Here is an 18,564-nt window from a genome sequence, read left to right as displayed (position 1 = left end):
GTATAAAATTTCTGCTTGGAAAAATCTTAGTTCTGCCATCTTCTTGATCACTTTTGTTGTATTTTTATTATTATTCTGAAATGGTGTTTTCTTTTTTAGAAATTTTTTTAATGTTTTCATTTATTTTTGAGACATAGAGAGACAGAGCATGAGCAGGGGAGAGGCAGAGAGAGGGGGAGACACAGAATCTGAAGCGGGCTCCAGGCTCTGAGCTGTCAGCACAGAGCCCGATGCGGGGCTCGAACTCACAGAGCGTGAGATCATGACCTGAGCTGAAGTCGGACGCTCAACCGACTGAGCCACCCAGGTGCCCCCTTTTTAGAAATCTTTAAAAAAAATCCTTGTTTATCTGTGAAAGATGAGTTTAATTTGTTCAAAATAGTAGAATCCACTAACATCCTTCCTGATATGTAGAAATTGAATAAGAGTAACTATTAACATCACTAAATACTACACTTCCTCCTTAAACTCAGGCCACTTCTGGTAAGGCACATGACCCATGGCAGTCTGTCAAATATACTGATTGAGAGTACTTACATCAAATGTTGTATCAAATGTTACAGGTGGCTGGGTGGCTCTGTCGGTTGGGCGTCTCTTGGTTTCGGCTGAGGTCATGATCTCACGGTTCATGAGTTCGAGCCCCAAGTTGGGCTCTGTGCTGACAGTGTGGAGCATACTTAGGATTCTCTCTGTCCCTCTTCTGCTCACTCTCTCTCACTCTCAAAATAAATAAGCTTAAAAATGTTTATATGTTATATCAAATGTTAGTAAAAATGAAAATCACTATATTTTATAGAAATAATCTCAGGAGATATCACTACTTTCTCCACATACCTCAGTTGATCATCATAAAAACTGTCCTCTTCCAGGATCAGATTGGGGTGACATTACAATTTGAAAAACATTCACTATGAAGTGCTCCTAACAAACACCTCAGGTGTGGCATTTCTGTTGTTGAATGCCTCTGGATCTCCTCTTTATGAAACATAATGATTTCACAAACTTAGGGCAAAAACTCAAGATATTCTCTGCATTTTAGCCCTCTGATCCTACAGAGCAAGAAGCGATTCCCTCATAAACATCCACTTGGAAATGCAATAATTTTTAATGAAAATACATTAAGCATTTCTCTTTTAAAAAAATAGTTAATCCCACATCTCTTCTGAATCACACAAATGGTTTTAAAAATATCACATGAGGGGCGCCTGGGTGGCGCAGTCGGTTAAGCTTCCGACTTCAGCCAGGTCATGATCTCGCGGTCCGTGAGTTCGAGCCCCGCGTCAAGCTCTGGGCTGATGGCTCAGAGCCTGGAGCCTGTTTCCGATGCTGTGTCTCCCTCTCTCTCTGCCCCTCCCCCGTTTATGCTCTGTTTCTCTCTGTCCCAAAAATAAATAAAAAACGTTGAAAAAAAAATTTAAAAATATCACATGACCAATCTACTAGAAGTATTCAATATCCTAGTCATAGAAACGTAAGGGAAATTTAATACTATTGTTTAGCAGAAGTTGATATTTATTGATAGAACTACTATAACAATAAAAACATTTTATTTTTTATTTTATTTTTTTAAATTTTTTTTCAACATTTATTTATTTTTGGGACAGACAGAGACAGAGCATGAACGGGGGAGGGGCAGAGAGAGAGGGAGACACAGAATCGGAAACAGGCTCCAGGCTCTGAGCCATCAGCCCAGAGCCTGACACGGGGCTCGAACTCACGGACCGCGAGATCGTGACCTGGCTGAAGTCGGACGCTTAACCGGCTGCGCCACCCAGGCGCCCCAACATTTTATTTTTTAAGTCATTCAAATCAAATCATCAATGTTAGTAGGCTAGGCCATTATCACACAAGCCAGCCCCATGTTTGTAAAAGTTCTCTTATGAGGGGTTCATAAAGTCATAAAATTCTTAGCATGATGAAAAGAAACTAGGCATGAAATTGTGTTTTATAGGAATCTGTTTTCTATCCTATTTGTGTCTCCCGTAAAAAGTATTTATAACAGTGTGAATCCCAATTTGTTAAAAATTAATGTGTAATTATATTTGTAGAAAGATGAATAAATATTTTTATCTACACAGGCAAATTGTGCATTTTAATCTAGAATCATATGCCATTTTTTAGACATGCGTTTAAGTGGCCATTTCTTTGTCTACCTATTTTATTTTTAAAATAGGTTAATATTTACGATCACTTTATTGAGAATAGCTAAAAATGGGACCCTGGAATAAGATTGAATATTAATTTTCAGTATTATGTGAGTGGATAGTAGTGTGTGATCAAGAATCATTAGTGAGATCGTGTCTTGTTCTGTAGCTGTCGACAAGAAAGTCTGCAACTCTTGGAAGAACAGAAAGACAGAGTTATCCTTCTTTAAAGTACTTTCTATCCATCAAAGTACAAGCCTCTGACCACACTCCATGCTAATAGTAATAGCCCTTTCCTTTTGCCCCTAAATTCTCCCAATCAATTCTTTTTTGTTCGTCCTTCAAAATAACACTTTGCACTTAACATTAAGTTACCAGAAGGTTCTGTGAATGCCAACCCACTGAAAACACCATCTTTCCCATACCTCGGCAAGTAACACAACACAAAATGGAATCAGCAGATAAATGAGGAATGGCTAGAGAAGCATTTCTTTATGGTATCTCTAGGCTGATTGCCTTAGGGTTGAACTCTACATTTCTAAAATATTCGTGGGAAATTTAGAACCATAAAATTTCAAACCCATGATTTTTTTTATATCATTATGGATCAAGTTAATAGCAGACTCATCATTTTAATAATTCATAATTAATCCATACATTATAGTAATTGATATTTAATCTTTATGTAATTGGACAGTTTACCTTTGACTCTCTTGATTTATTAAATTTCCTTGAAAATGCTAAGACATAGAATGTTTAAGAAGGAAAACATACATTTAAAGAATCTATAGTTCTAGGTCAAAGAACATAGTTTTGTTAACTATGGAACTAATGCTCATAACATATTTGAGGAAGGATAAAATTCTCTTTTTAACTTATCTCTAATAGGTTCCACATAAACTATCATCTGAAACAAATTTTATCCTCAATGCCAGGGCAAGTTAACACAAGAATGAAAGGCAGTTTGTTCCCATAATTTCAAATCTGATTTATTTCTAAATCTGCAGTCACATATTCAGAACATGTTTGTGTAATGTTGTGCTAGGAGTCAGATGAAAAGCAAAACTGTGAGTCAGAGAAGTAAAATACTTTGCCTAGGAGTGTACTGCTGGTACATAACATGCAGAGATTGACATCTAGTTTGTCCAGACTCCAGGCCCTTCTGAATTGTACATATGCTCTTTATTCAGCCCTGACCCCTGGCAGAGAAAACCTACATTTATTGGAAGGTCACTGCTGAGATTAAATTTCTTTCTCTCCTATGTAAGAACATCTATCAGAATAAAGCAAAAGAAGTCACCTTACCTGCACCCCACCCATTCCCTGCTCCCACTTGCAACTTGAGTTGTCTCATTTCTTTTTCTCCCCTTCTTTTAGTATATTTCTGTGAGGATTTTTTTTTTAATTCTACTGTATAAAATTCCATTTATTCCTGAAGATAATTAAGCTTAAGTAATTATCATAATTCTTTCTTTCAGGTTCCTTCAAGCGGAGAAAATTCCAAAATGGTGAGTCCTCATCGTTTTTGTCTTTAGGTAGTTATTTGTTTCTAGAACAACTACTCCTGAGATACAGGGGTGGCATGGAATGGCATTTACTTTGAAGGTTTATTTCTGTCTTTCCCCTGAGATGTTCAGAATATCCACTTATTTCCAATTTATGAGATGCTGGTACAGTTTTTCAGGATTTTGTTTACTACAATGTTGCCACACTCTCCATCATGGTAAGTAAGAGTGGGCTGTAGGTAGTAGCTGTAGAGGCACCTCGGTGGCTTCCCCCATACTACCACACACTCATTGCCAGAGGCCATCGTTAAAGCTCATGCCATGATGTTGTATTTCCCTCCTTCCTTAACTGTTACCGCCAATTCTTTATGCTAGAAATTCTGGTTTCTCATTTCAATGTGTCATTACATCCTGGGAATCTCTGACATCCTCTTCTAGCTTAAAGACCTATCAAAACAACACGTCCAAGGGAATTTGGGAAAGAGCACTTGGAGTGCTTAAAATTCCCTTTTCATTGCAGAATATACAATATATAATGAGATACTCCAGTATTAAGTGAATTGTTTGACATGATTTTTTTTTCTTGAAGAATAAATCAGAGTTTCAACTAGCCATAGCACTTGACATAATCCCTGAGTTTTCTTTTCCTCCTTTTAGGTCCTTGTAAAAAACATTCATGTCACCTACTACCTCTGGCTTCAGTTAGTTTTACTCATCTGAAATAACGTGTAATTTGTATATTTAGACGATTTCAAACACACTTAAAGTTAGGTTTCCCTGAGAAAGTTCTAGGAATGATGTGTTTTGATTATTTTCAGCACTTTAAGAAACATCAGGTTGGTTTGATTATTTTGGGTATAAATTTGTAAAACTGAAATTTAGTATCTGTTTCTTTCATCAGCAAATACTGTGTAACTGATACCCACCACTGCACTAGGTATTACAGATGCAAGGCGGAGACACGCAGACAACGATTTCTGCCCTCACGTAATTTAATTTTACTAGGGTAAATGCTTACTCCAGCCACAAAATGAATACATGTATAATTATTTTTAGTAAGTGCTATGATAAAGGAGGTAAACTGTGCTATGAATATGTTTGCAGGAGGGAACCTGAGTGATAGTGAAGAGAAGAAAGATCTGTGATTTAAAGAGTAAAAAGACATTAAGTAGAGAAAATATGAAATTGGAGGAATAGGGCAGAAAGACCAATGTGTGCAAAGCAGGCCAGGCAGGAAAGGGGAGCGCAATGCAAAATGAGATGGGAAGGTTGGAAGGTCCAAACCTCGTGGATCCTGTAGAAAAAGGCAAAGAACTTTAACTTTGTCACACAATTCATGGAAAGACATTAGATATTTTTTTGTTTGGTTGGTTTGGTTTAAAGATTTTATTTACTTTTAAGTAATCTCTATACCCAGTGTGGGGCTTGAACCCACAACCCTGAGAACAACAGCTGCCTTGTCCCACCTACTGAGCCAACCAGGCACCCCAGCCATTGGATATTTGTGAGGAGACAGATGCCATGGTCATTTTGCCTTTTGGATAATAGATGAGAGAAAAATGTATATTTGGATCAACTAGTTAGAATGATACTACAAAAATACAGGGGGAAATTACTGTAAATTGGATGGACTAGACTGCAATAATTTGAAGTTTATTAAAAAAGTTCTGTGTTCTTAACTTTTTCTATAGGGAGCTTGATCATAGATCTTTTATACTAGACGCCCTCTGTACCTCTGCTGTGATAGCGTGGAAGCAGTCATAGAAATAGAAAAAAAGTGTTAACAAATGAGTATGGCTGTACAGATAAAACTTTTTTTTTTTTTTTTAACACAAAAGGAGGCTGTGGGTCATATTTGGCTGACAGACTCTAGTTTGTCAACCCCTGTTCTAATGAATAAACGGACAGTGTTTGAGAGGCTTTTTTTTAAACTATGGAAATTTGTGTTTAAGGTTAAAGAGAACGTGGGGCCTGGTTGGCTAAGTCGGTTGAGCATCTGACTTTGGCTCAGATCATGGTCTCACGGCTCCTGAGTTCCAGCCCCTCATCGGGTTCTATGCTGACAGCTCAGAGCCTGGATCCTGCTTCAGATTCTGTGTCTCCCTCTGTCTCTGCCCCTCCCCTGCTCGTGCACTCTCTCTCTCTCTCTCTCTCAAAAATAAAATAAACATGAAAAAATTTTTAAAAAAATTAAAAAAAGGTTAAAGACAACTTAATATCTACATTTCTTTGATAAAAAACACATTAATTATTTTGTTAAATCTAATTTCTAATATAAAGTAATTATGTGAAATGGTTACATTATTTCTCTATAGAGCTGGGAATACATGTGAAAACTTTCCTTAAATGTCTCAATGCATAAATATTTAATATAAAAAATGTGAAGCCAAATACATGAATTACAAATTTGAGGTTATAAAATTATTTAAACTCATGCACAGTGAACAGCTGGCCTGTCATCATTTATGCACATTCTCTAATTCTTATTACTAGATTTTATTATATCTATTTTTGTGAAAATGTAAAAGGGGAAACTGGTATGGACACTAAATTCAATGAACCATTAAATAGGTGACAATAGTCATGATAGTCTCCCTGAATATTAATTAGCATAAGGATACACATATTGAAATTATCACTTACCTTTTCCAGAAAGAATATTCGCATAAAATAAGTTACAACCACAAAGAGAATTATATTTTTGCTTATTAACAACTTCATTACAAAGTTGATTAGTTGAATTTAATTTTAGGATCTGCTTTAAATATATCTCTTGATTACTTATACTTTTATTTTTTTCAAGCTTTTATTTAAATTCCAGTTAGTTAACACACAGTGTAATATTAGTTTTAGGTGTGCAACGTAGTGATGCAACAATTCCGTACAACACCCGGTGCTCATCACAACAAGTGTCTCCTTAATCCCCATCACCTATGTAACCTATCCTTCCAGCCACCTCCCCTCTGGTGACCATCAGTTTGTTCTCTATAGTTCTGTTTCTTGGCTTGCCTCCTCTCTCTCTTTTTTCCATTTGCGTGTTTGTTTTGTTTCTTAAATTCCATATATGAATGAAATCATGTGGTATTTTTCTTTCTCTGACTGCCTTATTTCACTTACCATAATAGCCTCTAGCTCCATCCATGTTGTTGTCAAATGGCAAGATTTCATTCTTTTTGATGGCTGAGTAATATTTCATTGTATGTATATATCACCTCTTCTTTATCCATTCATCATTAGATGCACACTTGGGCTCTTTCCCTAATTTGGCTATTATAGATAATGCTGCTATAAACATCAGGGTGCATATATCCTTTGAATTAGTATTTTTGTATTCTTTGGGTAAATTATAGTAGTGCAGTTGCTGGATCATAGAATAGTTTTGTTTTTAACGTTTTGAGGACCCTCCAAACTATTTTCCACTGTGGCTACAGCAGTTTGCATTTCCACCAATCCCACCAACAGTGCAGGATCCTTTTCCCCCACATCCTTGCCAACACCTGTTGTTTATTGTGTTGTTGATTTTAGCCTTTCTCTCAGGTATAATGTGGTATCTCATTGTAGTTTTGACATGTGTTTCCCTGGGCCATCTGGATGGCTTATTTGGAAAAATGTCTATTCATGTCCTGTGCCCAGTTTTTAGTTGGATTATTTGTATTTCAAATGTTGAATTTCATAAGTTCTTTATATACTTTGGATGCAAAACCTTTATCAGATATGTCATTTGTAAGTATCTTCTTCCATTCTCTAGGTTGCCCTATAGTTTTGTTGATTGTTTCCTTTGTTGTACAAAAGCTTTTTATTTTGATAAAGTCCCAATAGGTTATTTTTGCTTCTGTTTTCCTTGTCTCAGGAGACATATCTAGAAAGAAGTTGCTATGGCCGATGTCAGAGAGGTTACTGCCTGTGTTCTCTTCTAGGATTTTGGTTTCACGTCTCATATTTAGGTCTTTAATCCATTTTGAGTTGGTTTTTGTGTTTGGTGTAAGAAAGTAGTCTAGTTTCACTCTTTTGCATATTGTTTAATTTTCCCAACACCATTTATTAAAGAGACTGTCTTTTTTCCATTGGATATTCTTTCCTGCTTTGTTGAAGATTAGTTGACTGTATAGTTTGGGGTTTCTTTCTAGATTTTTTATTGTATTCGGTTGATCTATGTGTCTGTTTTTTTTTTTTTAATTTTTTTTTCAACGTTTATTTATTTTTGGGACAGAGAGAGACAGAGCATGAACGGGGGAGGGGCAGAGAGAGAGGGAGACACAGAATCGGAAACAGGCTCCAGGCTCTGAGCCATCAGCCCAGAGCCTGACGCGGGGCTCGAACTCACGGACCGCGAGATCGTGACCTGGCTGAAGTCGGACGCTTAACCGACTGCGCCACCCAGGTGCCCCTCTATGTGTCTGTTTTTAATGCCAGTACCATACTGCTTTGAGAGAGAGAGAGAGAGAATGCAGGGGGGGAGAAGAGAGCTGTATATTACTACAGCCTTGTAATATAACTTGAAGTCTGGAATTGTGATGCTTCAAGCTTTGTTCTTCTCTTTCAAGTTTGCCTTAGCTATTCAGGGTTTTTTTGATTCCATACAAATTTTAGGATTGTTAGTTCTACTTCTGTGAAAAATGCTGGTGGTATTTTGATAGGGATTGCATTAAATGTGTAGATTGCTTTAGGTAGTATTAAAATTTTTAAAATATTTGTTCTGGAGTGCCTGGGTGGCTCAGTTGATTAAGCATCCTACTTTTTTTTTTTTTTTTAATGTTTATTTTTGAGAGAGCGAAAGAGAGACAGAGTGCAAGTGAGGGAGGGGCAGAGAGAGAAGGAGACACAGAATCTGAAGCAGGCTTCAGGCTCTGAACTGTTAGCATAGAGCCCAATGCAGGGCTCAAAGTCACAAATCATGAGATCATGACCTGAGCCAAAGTCGGACGCTTAACCATCTGAGCCACCCAGGTGCCCCAAGTATCTGACTCTTGATTTTGGCTCAGTTGTGATCTCACGGTTTGTGAGTTTGAGCCCCGCTTTGGACTCTGCACTGACAGTGTGGAGTCTGCTTGGAATTCTCTCTTACTCTTTCTCTCTCTGCACACCCCCCCCATATTCTCTCTCTCTCAAAATAAATAAATAAACTAAAAACAAAAGTAATATTTGTTATTCCAATCCCTGTGCGTAGAATGCTTTTCCGTTTCTTTTTTCCATCTTCAGTTTCTTTCATTAGTGTTTTATAGTTTTCAGAGTACAGGTCTTTCACCTCTTTGGCTAGGTTCATTGCCAGGTATCTTATGGTTTTGCGGCAATTGCATATTATTTATACTTTCAGATGCAAGACATTTCCTTATTGTTGATTCATTGTCTCTTTGGGGCAATGATGTATCATGTTTTAAGTAAAACTTTTGGAGAATTAAAAATATCCCAAATTTCCATTCAAGCATACGAAAATTTAGAAATAATAGCTCATACTTTTAAGACACATTTTCCCAGGCACTGTTCCTTAATACAATAATATAAGATAGATATTGTTAATATACCTGTTTTACTGGTGAATAAACTGAGGTCCAGGGGCGCCTGGGTGGCACAGTCGGTTAAGCGTCCGACTTCAGCCAGGTCACGATCTCGCGGTCCGTGAGTTCGAGCCCCGCGTCGGGCTCTGGGCTGACAGCTCAGAGCCTGAGCCTGTTTCGGATTCTGTGTCTCCCTCTCTCTCTGCCCCTCCCCCGTTCATGCTCTGTCTCTCTCTGTCCCAAAAATAAATAAATGTTGAAAAAAAAAAAAAACTGAGGTCCAGAAATTTTATATAACTTATGGTCCAACACTTTGTAAATTAGAGTCCCAGAAAATTGGTCATGAGCCTGTGCTTTTAACTTCTATGCACATAATCTTACAAAGAATGATATTATAAGGTGCCATGAATTCATCTATTTTTTTCTAAGGATTATACATTTCTAAATAAGATCATATTTCAGGGCACAAAATGGAGACATAAATTCTTTAATAATATTTCAATTTACAAACATATCTTGATGTCTTTTTATTTTCCTTCTTTTTTATTTGTTTTACTTTATTTTATTCCTTTCTGATACAACCAAGATGAATGAAAGCTACTAAAGAAGTAGCAGAATGTCTTGTTTCATAGGTGCATATAGGCAACTGAAAAGTTATATTTATACTCATTAAACCACATTCTTTCATGATATATATTTATTTATTTTTCTTATACACAGGCATGCACATACAGAGACACAAACACCCATGCATATTTGCATGTACACACAGGTGAATAAACATACACAGTCTTCCGTGTCTACCGAACTATACTGAACAGGTACCAGAACTTGCTGTATCATTACCTGAATAAATTCTGGAGACCATTTATTTACTTGTGACATATATTTGTTTCTGTCTATTTGTCACACATACACATACACACACATAGCCATAAACACTCATGCACATATCAGCATATGTGCATATGCGCACACAGATCAATGACCGCACACTGTGCGGTGTCCACAGATCTAAACTGATTCTTGACCTTGTTTTATCTTTTGCTTAATATTTTCTGCAAATTGGCATTGTGGTTCTTGTCTCATTTACTTCATCTGTGAAATTGGGGTAGGAGACTGGTGGCCAAGATGGTCTTTAAGGAACTTGTTTCCTTTTGTACTACATAATTTTGTGTTAATTTTCTTAATTGCGGCATGACAGCATAGAGTGTTTTGGTAATTCTTTTATAGGCTTAATGTCATAACTATGCACATCTTTTATGGCTTACAAGTAAATCAGACAGAAAAGGAAAAGGAACTTATCTCATGACAATATTAGAGGTTTTTGTGGTCTGAAAATTCCATGTCTTAGTTACATGATCTATCTCTGGCTCTGATTTCTAATGGGTCCTTTTGGGAAAAAAGCCACTTCCATTTTTCCATTTTTAAAGAAATATTCATGGACATTGTAGGTTGACAGTTTGTTTCTATATCTGTTCTGCTACAGATAGGAACCAGATGAAAATGAATTCTGTAGATATTCATGGACCACCTACTAAACAAACTTGGGTATAAAAATCAATATGGGCCCAACCATAGGAAAATAATTGTCTTTTGCTGCCTGACTGACCTTTCTGCTGAATGCATCAGACTTACACAGAGCTGTGTCATTCTGGGGCTTATTACAAGTGAATTTAAGTTTTCTGTGTGTGTCCTGACAATTATCCAGCTCGAGTCATAACAAATATACTCCACTACTGTGGGTTTTTTTTTTTTTTAATTTGTAAGCTTTGATCAGTAAGGATATGCTCACTGTCTCATTATTAGAAAATAATGCAACGTTGTTTCCACTAGCAAACACAATTTGTCAATTGCATTTGTTATTGTTTCCTATGGAAAATAACTTCTGGTTACTGTGGATTAATGTAAGAACCACACACCATGTCCAAGTAGCTTGGGAAATAAAACATGTCAGCACACTGTATTCAATGACTGTTTAAAAAATAATAAATAAGCCAAATTATTCAGCAGTGTCATGATATATGGGCATGGTTTCAGGGAGCACAATATATTACTTCATGGCATTCAGATAGATATAATGAATTAAGAAGCATATATTCAAATTAAGAAATATATATCTATTGCTATGATAGAAGTTGCCATTTAGCTAACTTCTACAGATAAATTATAATTTAGAAATTTGTCTTTTTATGTTATAATTCCTGAATCCAATAGAAGAAAGTTAAAACTCTGGAAGAGAGAACAGTTTGTATCTGGATTTTAGTCATAAACGTCAATGTTGAAGAATTTTTATATTGAAAACAACCTAGAAATATAAGTTAGGAAGTGTCATAAAGAGGGTAATTGAAAAGAAAGAGTGTAGGGACACCTAGGTGGCTCAGTGGGTTAAGCATCCAACTCTTGGTATCTGCTCAGCTTATGATCCCATAGTTCATGAGCTGGAGCCTGACATAGGGCTCTGCACTGACAGTGCGGAGCCTGCTTGGGATTCTCTCTCTCTTCCTCTCTCTCTGCCTCTTCCCTGCTCTGTCTCCCCCTCTCTCTCAAAATATAATAAATAAAGGTTTAAAGAAAAAGAAAGTGTAAAATATAAATAAGGTTTAAGGTAAACATAAAAATGATAACATATAAACTAATTACTTTCCTGAATATGTTTCATTCAGTGACGTTATACTCTTTTCACGTTTTAATGTGTCCTCTTCTTTGCAAGTGGAAACAAACAGCATGTGTAGCTCGAAGTTTTAGAGATTGAATAGTTAGAGCTTTTTGTCTGAATTCTTCCATCAAGACATGATCATGTTTCTTAACTTCATTTTCTAAATTTCCAGTCTTTAAAATAAGATCAACCTCAATTTTTCAAGAAAGTATGAACAGTTTGTAATGACAGGCACACGTTTATCTGATTATTTGCTGAAAGTTAAATTAGGAAGTTGCAGCATTAATTCTGTGAAATCCCATTCTTTAGAAATGCACTTGACTTTTGACCAGTTCAGACTTCTTATTTTTTATTATTTCTTAGGAATCTGAAACTCAGTAATCCTTAAAAATCAAACTGAAGTATAATCTAAATGTGAAGATACATGTATGTTCTTTGTTGTTGTTTTTTTTTTCCTCAAACTTAATGGAATTTAGGTAGCTCCTGTAACCAAATATAAGAGAACTAGAATGAGTGATTTGTCGTTAAAATAAAAGCCATTGTCAAATGTAACTAGAAGTTATTACATATGTTAATATTACATATAAATAATCAATTAAAGAAAACAATGGAACTTCAGGGAATAGTCTGATAGTCAAATAACAGAAAATGTTGTCAGTATGCCCCAGTGTCTCAGTGAACAGATGAGTCATTATGCTTCAAGGATAGCACCATAAATAAATATATACTGCTTATATGCAATATAACAAAGTGAAATCATAGAGAGGAAATAATGTACGTGAAGTTTTTGCATTTAGTTGCCACCTATCACCTGTTGGAATGATATTATTAAGAAACCTAAAAGTTTTGTGAATAAAATGATCTTTATCTATTCAGTGATCCCTACAGAAGTACAGATGATGCCTTCTCTGTCTCTGCTAAGTATTAATAAATATCACTTTTAAAGTACAATTTTTCTGTCTCTTCATTGATTATAACACTGGGCATTTTTCTTGCTTCTATCCTGGATGAAATTCTCATATGTTTCTGTAGCCTTTAGTCTTCGTAGGCTGTTTTAGTTATCTTTATATATTAGTTAACTGTCATAGTATTTTAAATATCAGCAAAGAAATATTGGCTCTTATGGTACATAAGTAACAATGGAGTAGACAAATTCCCATGTGTCAGTTACTATGTTAATTACTTTAGTGATTTCATCAAATTACTAAACATGTACATAATTGTGTGTATATATCTGTACATGTGCAGTGAATAACTATAGATTTCTTATTCTATGAAACTCTAATTTATTATGAATAAATTTAACTCATAATCACTGAGTACTTCCCGTTACAAATCTCTTTGTATTGCTTATATCACTTAATTATAACAACAATCTTGTAAGGGCAGTTCTTACTCTGACTATTTCACTCATGCAGAAACAGACCTAGTGGAGTTCAGCCAGTTAGCAAAGGTCACAGAGCTAGAAAGGGGTGGAGATTGTGGTAAATCTTAGGTCCTCTGGCTCCTAACTCTGTTCTCCCTTTATAACAGTACACTACTTAGAGTTTTTTTCCTCCTTAGCAAGAGTGTCAATGCCCTTTCTAACTCTTACCTTCATTGACTAACAAAAATTCTCTCCACAACTCATTATTGTCATCCTTACATACTTATTTCCAATAGGTTTTATCCACTTTATGAACCAGGTCAACATCTTTCTATTTATAAAGTCTCCAGAGACTTGTTAATGCTTACCTCACATCCATTTATTTTATATTCCAGCCACCTCACCCGGAATCCAGTAGTACTTGTCTTCTCAGGGGTGTCAAAAGTCTTCTAGCCTGCAGCATCCTCTATAAAAATAGGACTCTTCTACATCTATAACTCATCAATGACCTAATATGCTGTGCATCTCCACAACTACATTTAATTTCCTTATCAATTATATATGTGTGTGTGTATATGTAAATGATATCAATTATACATATGATAGCATTAATATATATGCATATATGAAGCTTTTCTACACTTTTTTGGCGGGGAGTCTCTTTCAGTGTCTTACAACAATACAATAGTATTCAAACAAATTTATTTACTCTGTTGGATTTCTGGTGTAAAGAAAGATGCTGTCAAAGAAACATATGAGCTGCAAAATATATAATTCCCCAAATCTATATTTTATTTTTTTAAATTTTTTTGATGTTTATTTATTTATTTATTTTTTTGAGAGAGACAGAGCATGAGTAGGGGAGGGGCAGAGAGAGAGAAGGAGACACAGAAACTGAAGTAGGCTCCAGGCTCTGAGCTGTCAGCACAGAGCCTGACACAGGTCTCGAACTCACTAACTCTGAGATTATGACCCAAGCTCAAGTCAGATGCTTGACCGACTGAGACACCCAGGCACCCCTAAATTTTAGATTTTAAAACAGAACAACTTGTTTTGTGGACCCCTTTTGTATTTTATAAATAAAGTCCCGTGTTTGTGTGATTACATCTATTTGTTGCTCAGTCTAATGGGACCTTACACAATTTAATGAATCCTGTTGTAAAAAGTAGAGAATGTTATCTGTTGTTGACGGATCTGAAGTCTTCTTGAAGTTGTGTCTGCTGAAAAAGAACAGATATGACGGGTTGTCTGAAATTATACCTGGAACATGCAAATGATGGGCTTTTTATATGATAAGGAGGGCAATATCACTCTAGACCAATGACACCAAGTCAGGGAAGCTGTAAAGCAATGAATCCAATCTCTTGCTACCAAAATAAGATCTATGCAGGAAAATTAATAAGTAAATGCCTTCCTTTCATCATGATGGCATTTGGGAGTTTTAGAGCTCTGTAGCCCATTAGTCAGTTTAGTTAATGACTCTGCTTATCCTCTTAATCATGTGCAACACATTGACTGAGCTTCATTTCATTCAAAGTGCCTTTCAGAATCCTGATCTGAATCCGAGTTGTGGAAAATCTTAGCTTCTCAGAGTATAAAATATATTTAGTTCACATCCCTTGTTTTATGATGTCTTCAGAAAATGTGACGTGCTTCTAAGTACAGAAAATGCAAATCTGGATAAGGCCCAAACAGGTCATGGTTTCAATGTTTGGCTCCTTCCACAGCCACGGCCTGTTTAGTGCTGAAGGCATCTATTACATTCACAACAAATTCAAATAATAAGAAAGCAAACAACAATAAATACAATTCTATTCAAAACCTTTTTTCCTTATACAATATTTAAATTTATATAAATTTATATGTTTTAGAAAAATACTTTAAATTTTATTAAGATACATTGCTGAGTGAAGAGTTAGATTTTTATAGTATGGGAGATACTCAGATTATCCTCCACACCCCCCACATTGAAGTGGCAATAGATAGATGCTGTGTGAGATCAGGGAATTTCATGCTATTGCACTCAAGTGAAACCCAATATATTGAAAAAAGTATTTATTCATCACAAATTTCATGACAAAAAGAATAGTGATTTTATTGTATCTTCTTTATTGAAGAAACATAATTTGATACCTATGGAGTTTAGGAAAAAAATTAAGTGCAGTTGTATGGAGTTGTTTCATAATCGATTGTTGGCTACTAAAATACCATGGTGAGCATTCCACAATGTATATAAATGTCGAATCACTATGCTGCACATCTGAAATTAACATAACATTGTATGTCAATTAGACCTCAATTAAAAATAAACACTAAAATAAATAAAAGTAAAATAATAAAACTTCCATGACTCAAAAATATAGGTATTACCTTATTTTTTTTCTATCTTTCTTCTTCCCTTCTCTTCTTTCCATCTCCCTTTCTTTTCTTGCTATCCACTAACTCCTATAACAGCCCAAATATGTCTAATGGGCGTTCTCTGGTAGAATGTATTTGATTGCATACAGTCATTTTAATTTATATGAATGTATTAGATTATAGATATCATTCTCTCTCATAATTTTGTTTTCAGTCAGCATCATCACGGTTATAAAATTTTCATGTCTATGTCTAGATCTGATTTATTATATATAACTGAAGGCTAGAACTCCATGATGTTCATCCTCCATATATTTTCCTATCCAGTCTAACAACTTGATATCAGAAGTAATGCTGTGAAAAATATATTCACTTGTGTTTCATTGTGATCTATGTATATGAGACTCTTTTCCCCTAATAATATTCAGTAATGGCATCCCTAAGTGATTGGAGTTATATATATTTAGTATGCTAAAAACTATTCACCCTAGGTGGCTATGCTGTCTTACACTCACACTAGCAGGGGTATAAAAGATCTCACACCCCAGTGTTCCTGGAGCACTTGACATTGCTTTATGATTTATGTCTTTCAAACAGGTGAAACGTGGTATCTTACTGCTCTTTTAAGTGCCACTCTCTGCTTAGTAATGGTTTTCAGCGTCTCTGAGTATTCTTATTAACTTTCTTGGTTCTTTCTTCTATAGATGTTTCCTATATTATCTTTATTATTATTTTTTTAAGTGAGAATTCTTGTCTTCTCCTGTTGATTTGCAGGGATTCCTCTAGAAATGGTTTGACAAACTTGTTTCTGTAAAGGACCAGATAATAGATATTTAAAGCTGTGTGGACTGTACAACTTTGTCATAAATACTTAACTCTGTCATAATAGCATGAAAGCTTCATAGGCAATACATAAGCAAATGAGTGTGGCTGTGTTGCAATTAAATTCTGTTTACAATGGGCCATTGGCCAGATTTGACCCATTGAAACCTAATGTACATAAATGGAAAATTCACTAAGAACAATGTCAGGAACAGTGAGGGGAAAAAAGATAGTGAGACTAGCACAAAAATCATTATAAAATTACAGAGAAAAACCAGAGGTTTAATGGTGGAGATATGAAAGATAAAATTATAAAACTGATGAAAATAAGGTTAGGAGAATATCTTTGATCCAATCCATCAAAGTCATAATGCAAACAAAGTGGTCAGCAAACAAACAAACAAAAACCTGATTTATTCAGACATTCTGTTCAAAGAAGAATATTATACAAAAATAAAATAGTAAAGATATAATAGGAACATATCATTATAATGAGTATAATTAGTAAGAGACTAATATCTAGAACAACAATTAAACTGATAATGTCTTAAAGTAATTCACTTTTTAAGAAAAAAGAAAAAGGAAAAATTGGAGAATAGTTAATTAATTATATGTCTTTGGGCAGTTTTAAAATACCTTTTGTTTCTGGAAAGTGGAGATTTTCAAAATTGTCAGGAGTTAAGGCTGAAACAAAAAAGATCCATATTGAAGAAGATCATGCTCTTCAATTTTTGATAATTTTATTTTCAAGGGAAAGAAATATACCATGTTTAATTCTAACATGTTGAGTCTATGAAAGGCCATGATTTAATGGTGATGCCTACAAAAATAAGTCACTATGAAGTGGTCAAAACGCACCTGAAGTAACAGAATTATGGAGACAACATTAGTATGTGTTTAATTTATTTTTAATTTCAATAAAATGTTTATGTGTATTTGTGAAGATTTTATTATTTTGTTGTTGCATTGAGTGTGAAGATATAGGTATGTGAGAATATAAATGAGTATATATGTATATTTATTAATTTATGTACTAATAAGAAAGAGGAAGGAAAACAATTATTAGGGAATCAAAGATATCAGTGAATAGCAGCTGTAACCAGTGTGCTCCAACATGATGTATTAGTTATAAATCCCAAAAGGAAGAGTTACCAGTGCCGTCATTATCCCTTGAAATAAAATTTCTAGATGACTGGACTAATTTTAGAGAGGTATTGCTAAGATATACATAAGTTTCCAATTATAACAATGTAACAATATAACTAGGTCAGTATATCACAATGACAGAACAATAGGTTAGGTACTTCTGGTCTCACAAATTTGGAGAAAACATCCTTTCTGGGAAATCTACCAAGACTAAAAAATAAATAAATAAATAACATCTATATGAAAGTAAAAAACTTAAAACACCGGTGATAAAACAAATAAAACTTTATTATAAAAGGAAATTACACTCTGCTTTAAATGATCTTCAATAGCAAAAATAAATATTATGAACAGACCAAGAATCAACTGACAAAAACTCAGATCCTGATACCTCGGTCGGTTTGAGACTATTTCCTTCTTCCCCCTGCCCCTTCCTTCTTTCTTTCCTTGCCTTCCTTCCTTCCTCCCTCCCTTTTTCCTTCTGTCCATTCTCTCTCTCTTTCTCTCATTTCCTTCCTCCCTCCATCTTCTTCCTCCCTCCCTACCTTTCTTTCTTTCTCCCTTTTACTTTTAGGTTTGGTTTAAATAAGATCTTATCAAAATGCAAAGCTTTCATCTGGTAAATTATCCTTTAAATCTAAAAGGTAGCCTTAACAAGTATAAAAGTAAAGAAAAGAGAGGCACTGGGTGGTTCAGTCTGTTAAGCCTCTGGCTCTGATTTTGGCTGAGGGTGATCTCACATTAGATGCAGCCCTGCATCAGGCTCGGTGCTGACAGCATGGAGCCTGCTTGGGATTCTCTCTCTCTCTCTCTCTCTCTCTCTCTCTGTCTGCCCCTTTTCCACTTGCACGCATGTGCTATCTCTCTCTCTCTCTTTCAAAATAAATAGATAAAAATTTTTTTAAGTGAAGAAAAGAATTAAGAAGATTAATGAAGAACTATATTTAAATACATGTAGTAAGACTTTCCATCCATTTGACTCTATCTGCACTTATTTTTTAAATTTATGCAATTTTGTATACTTTGTCCATTGATCACATAAAAATCTGATATATACACATATGAGTTG

General features: G+C 35.2%; 1 long non-coding RNA gene across 1 annotated transcript in view; it reads right to left on the bottom strand.

Annotated features, from left to right (window-relative positions):
* Positions 1 to 16,023: 16,023 nt before the first annotated feature.
* LOC121037961 (uncharacterized) overlaps positions 16,024 to 18,564 on the bottom strand; it is a 60,626-nt gene continuing 58,085 nt past the window's right edge. Inside the window, exons 3-4 of the long non-coding RNA XR_005794083.1 lie at positions 16,986 to 17,033; positions 16,024 to 16,335 (exon numbers count right to left, since the gene is read on the bottom strand). This is a non-coding gene — a long non-coding RNA (uncharacterized LOC121037961). The remainder of the gene's footprint in view (positions 16,336 to 16,985; positions 17,034 to 18,564) is intronic.

The sequence above is a fragment of the Herpailurus yagouaroundi genome, unplaced genomic scaffold, assembly GCF_014898765.1.
Source record: "Herpailurus yagouaroundi ecotype Mexico unplaced genomic scaffold, PumYag 164, whole genome shotgun sequence".
Lineage (NCBI taxonomy): Eukaryota > Metazoa > Chordata > Mammalia > Carnivora > Felidae > Herpailurus > Herpailurus yagouaroundi.
Note: the sequence above shows the minus strand (reverse complement) of the source record. Positions and strands in the feature narration are given on the sequence as shown.